General features: G+C 47.4%; 2 pseudogenes; one reads left to right on the top strand and one right to left on the bottom strand.

The window, feature by feature from the left end:
- Window positions 1-460: 460 nt before the first annotated feature.
- Window positions 461-8,378, top strand: LOC136544204 (cellulose synthase-like protein E6; annotated as a pseudogene).
- Window positions 3,038-3,751, bottom strand: LOC136542060 (uncharacterized; annotated as a pseudogene).
- Window positions 8,379-9,759: the final 1,381 nt, after the last annotated feature.

Genomic DNA, 9,759 nt, shown 5'->3' with positions numbered 1-9,759 from the left:
CCGACCACATCATGTCTGGCTACCCCTTCGCCAGATCATTCTGGAGACACATCGGGTGGCATGCTGATGCTATTGCCCCGGTGGACGAACTCTGGAAGTCCACTCCGACACTCCGCCATGTTCTTGGACCGGCGGTGAGCTCTCTCATCCTCCTCTGTTGCTGGGAGCTGTGTTAGCACAGTAATGATGTCGTGTTCCGAGGCTTCGCCCCCAACCTGAACAGGATCATGGCCGCCTGCAAAGAGGAGATTGCGCTGTGGTGCTGCCGGATGCCTAGGAAGAGCAATGTGTTGCTCAGTAGTTGGAGTTCCCTGCTTAACATGTAATCCATCACTCACCCCGTCTTCTGTATGATCTACATGTAATTGGATTGGCGTCGTGCCCTTCCACCCCCGGTTATTCCGGCATCAGTGGAATGAAAATTCAGGTGGGGAGGCCATTCTCCCCCCGCTAAAAAAAATGCACTCTCGTTGAATTCTAACCTGCATCTATCTGGAATGGTTTTGAGCAGGCTCGGCGACAAGCTCCCTTGCGTGGACATCTTCGTCTGCACCGCGGACCCGCGGTCGGAGCCGCCAAGCCTGGTAGTCTCCGCGGTGCTCTCGGTCACAGCTACCTGGCTGACAAGCTGAGCGTCTACCTCTCCGACGACGGCTGCTCGGCCCTCACGTTCTACGCTCTGTGGGAGGCGTCCCGGTTTGCCAAGCTCTGGCTGCCATTCTGCAGGAGACACAGCATCGAGCCGAGGTCACCGGCCGCATACTTCTCGGAGACCGATGTTAAGCTTCGTGCTGCAGCCTGCAGGTGCGTTGTTGTGCAGCGACGAAGAATGGTCACTAGTCAAGGTAAATAAATAGCAGTATAAATACGCATGCTTTCATTTAATTTCATCTGGAGATCGGTTGTTGTTGTTCCTTCCCAGCAGGGCAGGCAGAGGCCGGCCAGGCGGCCAGTTTGCAGTAGTAGTGAATGCTGGTTGTACGTGCAGTAGTACAGCGTTTGCTGCAGCACTGAATTCTTGCAGTACGTAGTAGTAATTGATAGCTAATCATTCGTGGGGGGCTCGCGCGCGAGAAATAATTATCGAGCTGCATGCATGCTGCATCGACACTGTACTGATCACCACTGCAGACGCCCTCTTTGCCGAGTGCTGTGGGCACTCGGCAAAGCCAGCCAAGCACTCGGCAAAGGCTTTGCCGAGTGCCGCACTCGGCAAAGGTCTCTCGGCAAAGATTTTATCGGCAAAAATTTCTTTGCCGAGTGCCAAAAATCGACACTTGGCAAAGTCTTTGCCGAGTGCCAAACCCGCACTCGGCAAAAAAATAACTGCCGACAACATTTGACGCCGGCTTTGCCGAGTGCCTAGGGACTGGCACTCGGTAAAATTTGAATTTTTGCCGAGAGCCAGGGCTCAGCACTCGGCAAAGAAACCATTTTTTTTAAAAAAAATCTTTTTAAAAATAGTCTTTGCCGAGTGGTACCACCTGACACTCAGCAAAATTGACCTCTTTGCCGAGTGCCAGGCTGTGGCACTCAGCAAAACTGGAGAAGTGGCTGTTTTTGCAGCATTTTTTCCAGCTTTGCCGAGTGCCACACCCCTAGCACTCGGCAAAGACTTCTTTGCCCAGTGTTGGCACTCGGCAAAGCTGGGAAATTTGCTATTTTTTTTGTTTGTTGCTTTCCTTGGCCCGAGATAGCTCCTTGGCACAAAGCTAGCGGAAGAAATAGCTTAACTCTGCCAGGACATGCCACACATGCTCGGGGACGAAACCTCTGGTCATCGCTGGAAGGAGCCGCTCAATCCATATGTGGAAGTCATGACTCTTCATCCCTAACACTCGGCAAGTGGACACGTTCACTCTCCTCCTTAGATTCGCCGCATACCCATCAGGGAACATTAACGACTGAACCCACTGACATACTTCCCTCCTTTGGTCCTTCTTCAAAACGAAATCGACCGAAGTCCTTTTCCATTTCTTGCCAGGCGCGGGAGTCTTCATCACTTGCTTTGGTCTATCGCACAGTGCTGCCAGGTCCACTCTTGCCTTAACATTGTCCTTTGACTTTTCTGTGTCCATGAGTATTCCCCAAAGCGCCTTGGCGATATTCTTCTCTGTGTGCATTAAATCAATGTTGTGTGGAAGAAGAAGATCATTGAAATAGGGAAGCCTAGTCAAGCCCGATTTATGAGTCCACATGTGGTACTGACCATATCCATCAAAACGACCTTTCTCTTTATCAACTTTGAGAGCCTCTATCTCAGCGCCGATCTCGGCAGCAGTCATCATTTGAGGTGCAGGATCGGTGACTTCAACACCTTTCGTGAAGTTTTTGATGTCTTGTCTGAATGGATGGTCAAGGGGGAGGAACTGACGATGTTGGTCGAACGAAGAAAACTTGCCACCACTCTTCAGCCAAGTGAACCTCACACCTGCCTTGCATATTGGGCATGGGAACTTCCTGTGAACACACCACCCGCAGAATAGGCCATACGCCAGGAAGTCATGCAAGGAGTAGTGGTACCACACATGCATTGTGAAGTTTCTTTTTGTAGCTCGGTCGTATGTCAGTACCCCCTTTTCCCAAGCATCGATCAAATCATCGAACACAGGCTCCATGAACACACCCATATTGTTCCCCGGATGTCCAGGAATTATCAATGACAAAAATACGTTCTTTGGTTGAAAGATGACACCGAGGGGGGGGGGGGGAGATTTAGGGGTATCACGAACACAGGCCAACAAGTGTATGGGGCTGTGGACATTCCATACGGGTTGAACCCATCTGTTGCCAACGCTACACGTACATTGCGAGCCTCCTCAGCTTTAACATGATGTATGCCATCGAAATGGGTCCAGGCGTCGCCATCCGATGGGTGTACCATCTTGTCCAGATTGTACCTTTTGCCATTTTTGTGCCATGTCATCTGTTTCGTGGACTCCTCTATCATGTACAGCCGTTGGATCCTCAGTATGAAAGGAAGGTACCATAGGACCTTCGTAGGGATACTCAGCTGTTCCTTCTTGCCATCACTAGTGTCGACCTCCAGGTACCTAGAGGATTTGCACTTTGGACAGTGCGTTGCTCCCTCGTGATCTTTCCTAAAAAGGACACATCCATTCGGACAAGCATGGATCTACTCATACGGCATCTTAAGTGCACGAAGAAGTTTCTGTGACTCATACAAGTTCTTCGGCAGGATGTGATCCTCCGGAAGCAGGGATCCAAAAACTACCAACATACCATCGAAGTTGTCCCGACTCAAGCTAAACTGCGACTTCAACCCCATGATGCATCCAATTGCATCCAGCTGCGATACCGTTGTCTTTTCGTGCAAGGGCTTCTGCGCTGAAGACAGCATATCATAGAACGTCTTTGCGCTTTCCTCTGGCTTCTCCTCCAATCCTTCAACGAACCGTGCCTGCTGAATGTCATCCATCCAGTCTGCTACCCCGCCATCTCCATCATAATCCTCGAGACGCTGTCTCACCACCTCCTCTCTAATACGATCGGCTTCACCATGGTGGATCCAACGGGTATAGTTTGCCATGAATCCATACTTGATAAGATCTTCCCCCATGAGCCTCTTAATTTTTCTTTTCTTGTTGCCACATCTGCTGCACGGACACGGCATCTGGGCTGACCCTTTAGCAGCCTCGCCAAATGCATGCTCCAGGAAAGCATTGGTCTTAGTCATCCATTCTAGGGTCATACTTGCATGGCCCGTGTACATCCACTCACGGTTATCCATCCTCTGGCACATGCATATGTAAGCGAGTAATAAAAACTACAGGTAAATCCACAAGGCGTTCCTACTATACATCTAATAGGTGAAGGATAGGTCCTAATCCCACCCGAGGATGCGTAGATGAGGTTGGCTTCCATGGTCCGCTCCTATCCAAGACAGAATTTCGACAGCACCTCCCCGCTGTTCTCCCGATACACGTCCTGGCAGGGAGATTGTGTATCAGGAAAACAACGAGGAGGTGGTGCTGAAACTCTATCTCGGACAGGAGCGGGCCACAGAAACCAACCCATCTACGCATCCATGGGCTGTCTAAAAAACGTGGACAATTCGAAACAGGTACGGAATTTGATATGCAAAGATCTGCATACCAACGACCGTATCTCTTTCGGACGGGAGACGCCTAACTGGGCTTACACGAGATACAAGTATGGAAGATGGGTTATACCTAAGGTGTCGGTGAGGTCAGGCTAGTGGGGCGGTGGTGAGTCACTGCAGTGGCGAGGCGACGTAGTGCAGGCAGAACCACAACGCCGACGAAGACGATCGGGGTCGCCGAGTGCCTCCCAACGGTCCTCGTCCTGCAAAGAAAAGACAAATGGTTAGACTCCATTGAAAATTTCGACAGCACCTCCCCTGCATGGAGAGGTTCCCAAAACCTGCAGAAAACATTGGCACGAAGGCCAACAACCACATGTATACCAAACATAGGCACAAAGGCCATGAACCACATACATACAACAATAACTACTACTAACACTAAAACTATGAACAACAACTACAACTACTACTGTCACTACGACTTACTAACTAATACTAACACTACTAATTAACTACTACTACTAACACTACTCCTTACTAACTAATACTAACATTAGGGCATACCTTGCCAGCGAGAATGCGAAGACCGAGGGCCGGCGACGACAACGGGGACGACCGCTACGGCGTGAGGGTCGACGAACCGAGGCGGCACCTTTCTTCTCCTCTCTTCTCCTCTTCTCCCCTTCTCCTTCTCTCCTCCCCTCCTCCTCTCTTCTCCCCTGCCTCCTTCTCCTCCCTTCTCCTTCCTCTCCTCCTCCTCCTCCCTTCTCTTTCTTCTTCTTCCTCCTCCCCTTCTTCTCCTTCCTCCTTTCCTTCCTCCTCTTCCTCCTACCTCCTCCTCCTTCCTACTGCGGGCGCGGCAGGCGCGTGGGCCTGGGAGCCGATGGGGCGGGCGCGCGCGCGTGTGTGTGCGTGCGTGGTGTGTGCGTGGTGTGTGCGTGGTGTGTGTGCGTGTGTCCGGTTTTTTTTTTATATTTCAAACCTCTTTGCCGAGTGCCAGATCCGGGGCACTCGGTAAAGAAAGTATTTTGCCGAGTGCCCCCGATCTGGCACTCGGCGAAATAAATTTTTTTTTAAAAAAAAAATCCTGTCCTGGCTTTGCCGAGTGCCAAACCTTGGCACTCGGCAAAATAATTTTTTTTTGTTTTTTGCCACCAACTTTTTTTCTTAGATTTGTATTTGTACCATGAACAACATGTTCAAATTTGGCACAATTTCATTGCTGTTTGCTATATTTCTTCACTTTATTTCGTTTTCTTGCAATTTTCCGGAAAATGTAGGTTTGAACTGCGGGTGCATCGAATAATAGTTTTGATCCGTTCCAAAAATGTTATTCTTGTTTGTTAGTGTTACTTTATGCTAAATCTAGGAACTGTCTCCAAATTTCGATCAACGTGCTCACGGGGCAACGTCGCGAACTTGCGTGCGAGTGGTTATTTAATTCTATAAAATTCAAACGAATCCCAAAAATCATGAAACTTGGCGAGATGTCGTGATATCATATGCATATGCGGTGGTAAAAATTTGAAAACGTTTGGAGGACGTCATCACGTATGGTGTTCACAAACCAGGACATTGATGTCCTGGTTTGTGAACACCATACGTGATGACGTCCTCCAAACGTTTTCAAATTTTTACCACCGCATATGCATATGATATCACAACATCTCGCCAAGTTTCATGATTTTTTGGATTCGTTTGAATTTTATAGAATTAAATAACCACTCGCACACAAGTTCGCGACGTTACCCCGTGAGCACGTTGATCGAAATTTGGAGACATTTCCTAGATTTAGCATAAAGTGACACTAACAAACAAGAATAACATTTTTGGAATGGATCAAAACTATTATTCGATGCACCTGCAGTTCAAACCTACATTTTCCAAAAAATTGCAAGAAAACGAAATAAAGTGAAGAAATATAGCAAACAACAATGAAATTGTGCCAAATTTGAACATATTGTTCATGGTACAAATACAAATCTAAGAAAAAAAGTTGATGACAAAAAACAAAAAAAAAATTATTTTGCCGAGTGTCAAGGTTTGGCACTCGGCAAAGTGAATATTTTGCCGAGTGCTAACCCTGGCACTCGGCAAAGCCAATATTTTGTCGAGTGCCAAACAGAAGGCACTCGGCAAAGAGGACGGCGTTGGGTACCGTTATCCCCGGGCGCCTCTTTGCCGAGTGCCCAACTTTGCCGAGTGTCTGGCACTGGGCAAAGTTTGGCTTTGCCGAGTGCCTTATTTTGCCGAGTGCCAGACACTCGGCAAAGCCCTATTTGCCGAGTGCCAAGTTTCGCCGAGTGCCCAATATTTGACACTCGGCAAAAATTTGAGCACTGAGCAAAGTCCTGGTTTCCTGTAGTGTCCATGTGTTCTTGGTCAATGAGCAGGAGTCGTACAAAGAAATGACCGAGCGCATCGATTCTGCGTCCTTGCTGGGCAAGGTTCCTGAAGAAATCAAAGCAATGCATAAGGGATTTTACGAGTGGGATTCTTCAGAAGTTACCTCGCAAAATCACCAGCCGATTGTTCAGGTGGTTTATTTGTCATGCCTGGTATAGTTCTAGGTTGTGTTCTTTCTGTTCCAAAAAACTCATTACGAAAAATAAAGACGCTTAACTTTTGAGTCATCTACATCTACAATATACATTTTTTTTGTGTCATGACTGATGAGACAATGAACACCACCGAGCCTAAGGTAGTGTTTAGTTCCCAAAATTTTTTAAGATTCTCCGTCACATCGAATCTTTGGACGCATGCATGAAGCATTAAATATAAATAAAAAATAAAACTAATTACACAGTTTAGACGAAATTCACGAGACGAATCTTTTAAGCCTAATTAGACTATGATTGATACTAATTGTTAAATAACAACGAAAGTGCTACAATACCATTTCGCCAACTAAATAAGCCCTAACATTTGTATCCCCTGCTAGCTAGGTTTTGATTGATGGGAAGGATCGGAGCGTAGTTGACAATGGAGGAAGCATGCTACCTACATTGGTGTACATGGCACGCGAGAAGAGGGCTCACTATCACCACAACTTCAAGGCTGGGGCGATGAACGCTCTGGTGCACTCACGTCATCAGTCTTTTACTCCGGAATGCATGCGCTTCACATTTTTATCATCAACATCCGATCAGTATATGTTTAGTATCGTCTATAGTATCAAGATATATAGCTAGCAATAATACTATCCTAGTCCTTAAAATAAGCACAACTTCCATCTTAATAATATTAAGGCTAACAGACAGCAATATATACACCAATCCTGCAGGCATAACGTGACGAAGTATGTACGTATTATCAAAACAAAAAAGTGAACGAGAGTCGTACCACCGAACATTTCTTTATGGCATTGTATGTTGTATCTACTGAAATTCAGATAAGGGTGTCGTCGGTGATAAGCAACAGCCCTATCATCCTGAACGTGGACTGCGACGTCTACTCCAACAACAGCGATTCGATCACAGATGCACTGTGTTTCTTCATGGATGAAGAAATGGGCCACAAGGTTGGGTTTGTGCAGTACCCCCAGAACTACGCCAACTTGACCAAGAATGACATATATGGTAACTCCCTCAATGTCATCAACGAGGCCAGTGCAACCAAACAAGAAGTTACATGCTATCTTAAAGCTATCTACTACCATCTGACTTCATTCCTTCTGAACCTTGACATAAATACAAGATGAAGTACATTATTTCATACATCTATCTGTCAAAAATCTGAAGGTAGAGCTATGCGGAATGGATGGTGTGGGCGGCCCCGCGTATATCGGTCCCGGATGCTTCCACAGAAGGGAAATCCTCTGTGGAAGAAGCTTCACTGAAGACTACAAGCAAGATTGGGACGACACAGGGATCACAGCAGCAAAACCTCAACAACACATCGACGAGATCGAAGAGCAAGCCAAGTCTGTAGCGACCTGCGCCTACGAGGCAAGCAACACGCAGTGGGGGCGTGAGATGGGCGTAAAATACGGTTGCCCGGTGGAGGACGTCGGTCTACTTCAACCCGCAGAGGAAGGCGTTCCTGGGCCTCGCTCCGACGACGCTTGCTCAGACGCTGCTGCAGCACAGGAGGTTCGGCGAGGGCAACTTCTCCATTCTGCTCTCGCGGTACTGCTCGGTGTTGTTTGGGCATGGAAAGATCGAGCTGCCGCTGCAGCTGGGCTACTGCATCTACGGTCTACGGGCTCCAAGCTCGTTGCCTACGCTGTACTACGTTATCGTCCGGTCACTTGGCCTCAGGGCATCCCTTGTTCCCGGAGGTGGTGATTCTCAGTGCCGGTCCTAGATTCTAAGGGCCTGGCGATCTCATCGCAACGGCCCCTTTTGACCATGCATAAAATTTTATAATATATATACACTAATTTTATTTAGAAAACGAAAACAAATTCAATAACATATTTTTAATTTAACATGTCTGATAATTATCGAGGAATAATATAGATTAAATAATATATTTGTAGATGTATGATAATTATCGAGGAACAATGTAGATTAAAAAAATAATATATTCGTTTTCTTTTCTCACCCATGACAATTGTTTCTTAAGTAACATTCTAAAATTCTAACACCTCAATTAGAAGAAAAATATAATTATATGAATACAAAGTTCTAAAAGTCTAGAATGCTATACAAATAATTAATTTAGATTAAAAATAAAAAAAGAAAAAATACCTTGGGTCTAAACAACTGATCGGTGATCGCAATTCATAAGAAGCCAAGAATCAAGATGCCATCGTCGTAGAGCCCTGTCTGGTCGCCGTCCTCGTGCGCCGTGTCCATGTCTTCGGTAGTCTAGCTCTTCACGGAGGCGCGGCTCATCACTGTGGGTAGCACCTTTTCGCACGCCTTCACGTGCGACCGTGAGCATTTCGAGCTCGCCACTGCCGTCATCAACTCATCCGAGCTCCCTCGGCTTGGGGAATTGTCGACCCTAGTAGTCCTAGACTGCAACAAGCCAACCTCCTCGACTGCCTTCCGCCCACTTGAGGAAACTAAGGTGGTGGGGATCGACCCCACTAACCCAACCAAGATGGTGTAGATCGGGACCCAGCTCCTGGCCAAATAGGAATGCGAGCCCGCCAAGCAATGCCTGCATCACTTTGACGACAAGAGGTGCAGGGCCATAGGTGAGGAGGTCGTCAAACTTCGGGCAACCGGATTCATCAGAGAGGTGTACCACTCCGACTGGCTCGTCAATCCCGTTCTTGTTAAAAAGAAGACCGGGAAATGGAGAATGTGTGTTGATTATACTAGTCTCAACAAGGCATGTTCGAAGGATCACTTTCCTTTGCCGCGCATAGACTAGATAGTCGACTCCACCTTAGGATGCGAGATCCTCTCCTTTCCGGATGCCTACTCAGGCTACCACCAGATCGCGATGAAAGAATCCGATCAGCTCGCAACCTCGTTCATCACCCTATATGGTTCGTACTGCTACGTAACCATGCCTTCCGACCTGAAGAACGCTGGCGCCACCTATCAACGGTGCATGCAGCAATGCTTCGCCGATCAAATCGACCCACTCGACCAACCTAACCAAGTCGATCCGCCAAAACCAACAATAGTTGTCTATGTTGATGACATAGTGGTCAAAACGGCTCAAGCTTGCGACTTGATCGCAAACTTGGCTGCAACGTTCACGAACCTCCAAAGGTTCAACATCAAGTTGAATCC

This window comes from Miscanthus floridulus, chromosome 3, assembly GCF_019320115.1.
Source record: "Miscanthus floridulus cultivar M001 chromosome 3, ASM1932011v1, whole genome shotgun sequence".
Lineage (NCBI taxonomy): Eukaryota > Viridiplantae > Streptophyta > Magnoliopsida > Poales > Poaceae > Miscanthus > Miscanthus floridulus.
The sequence above is the reverse complement of the archived record's forward strand: the minus strand, read 5'-3'. Positions and strand labels throughout refer to the sequence as shown.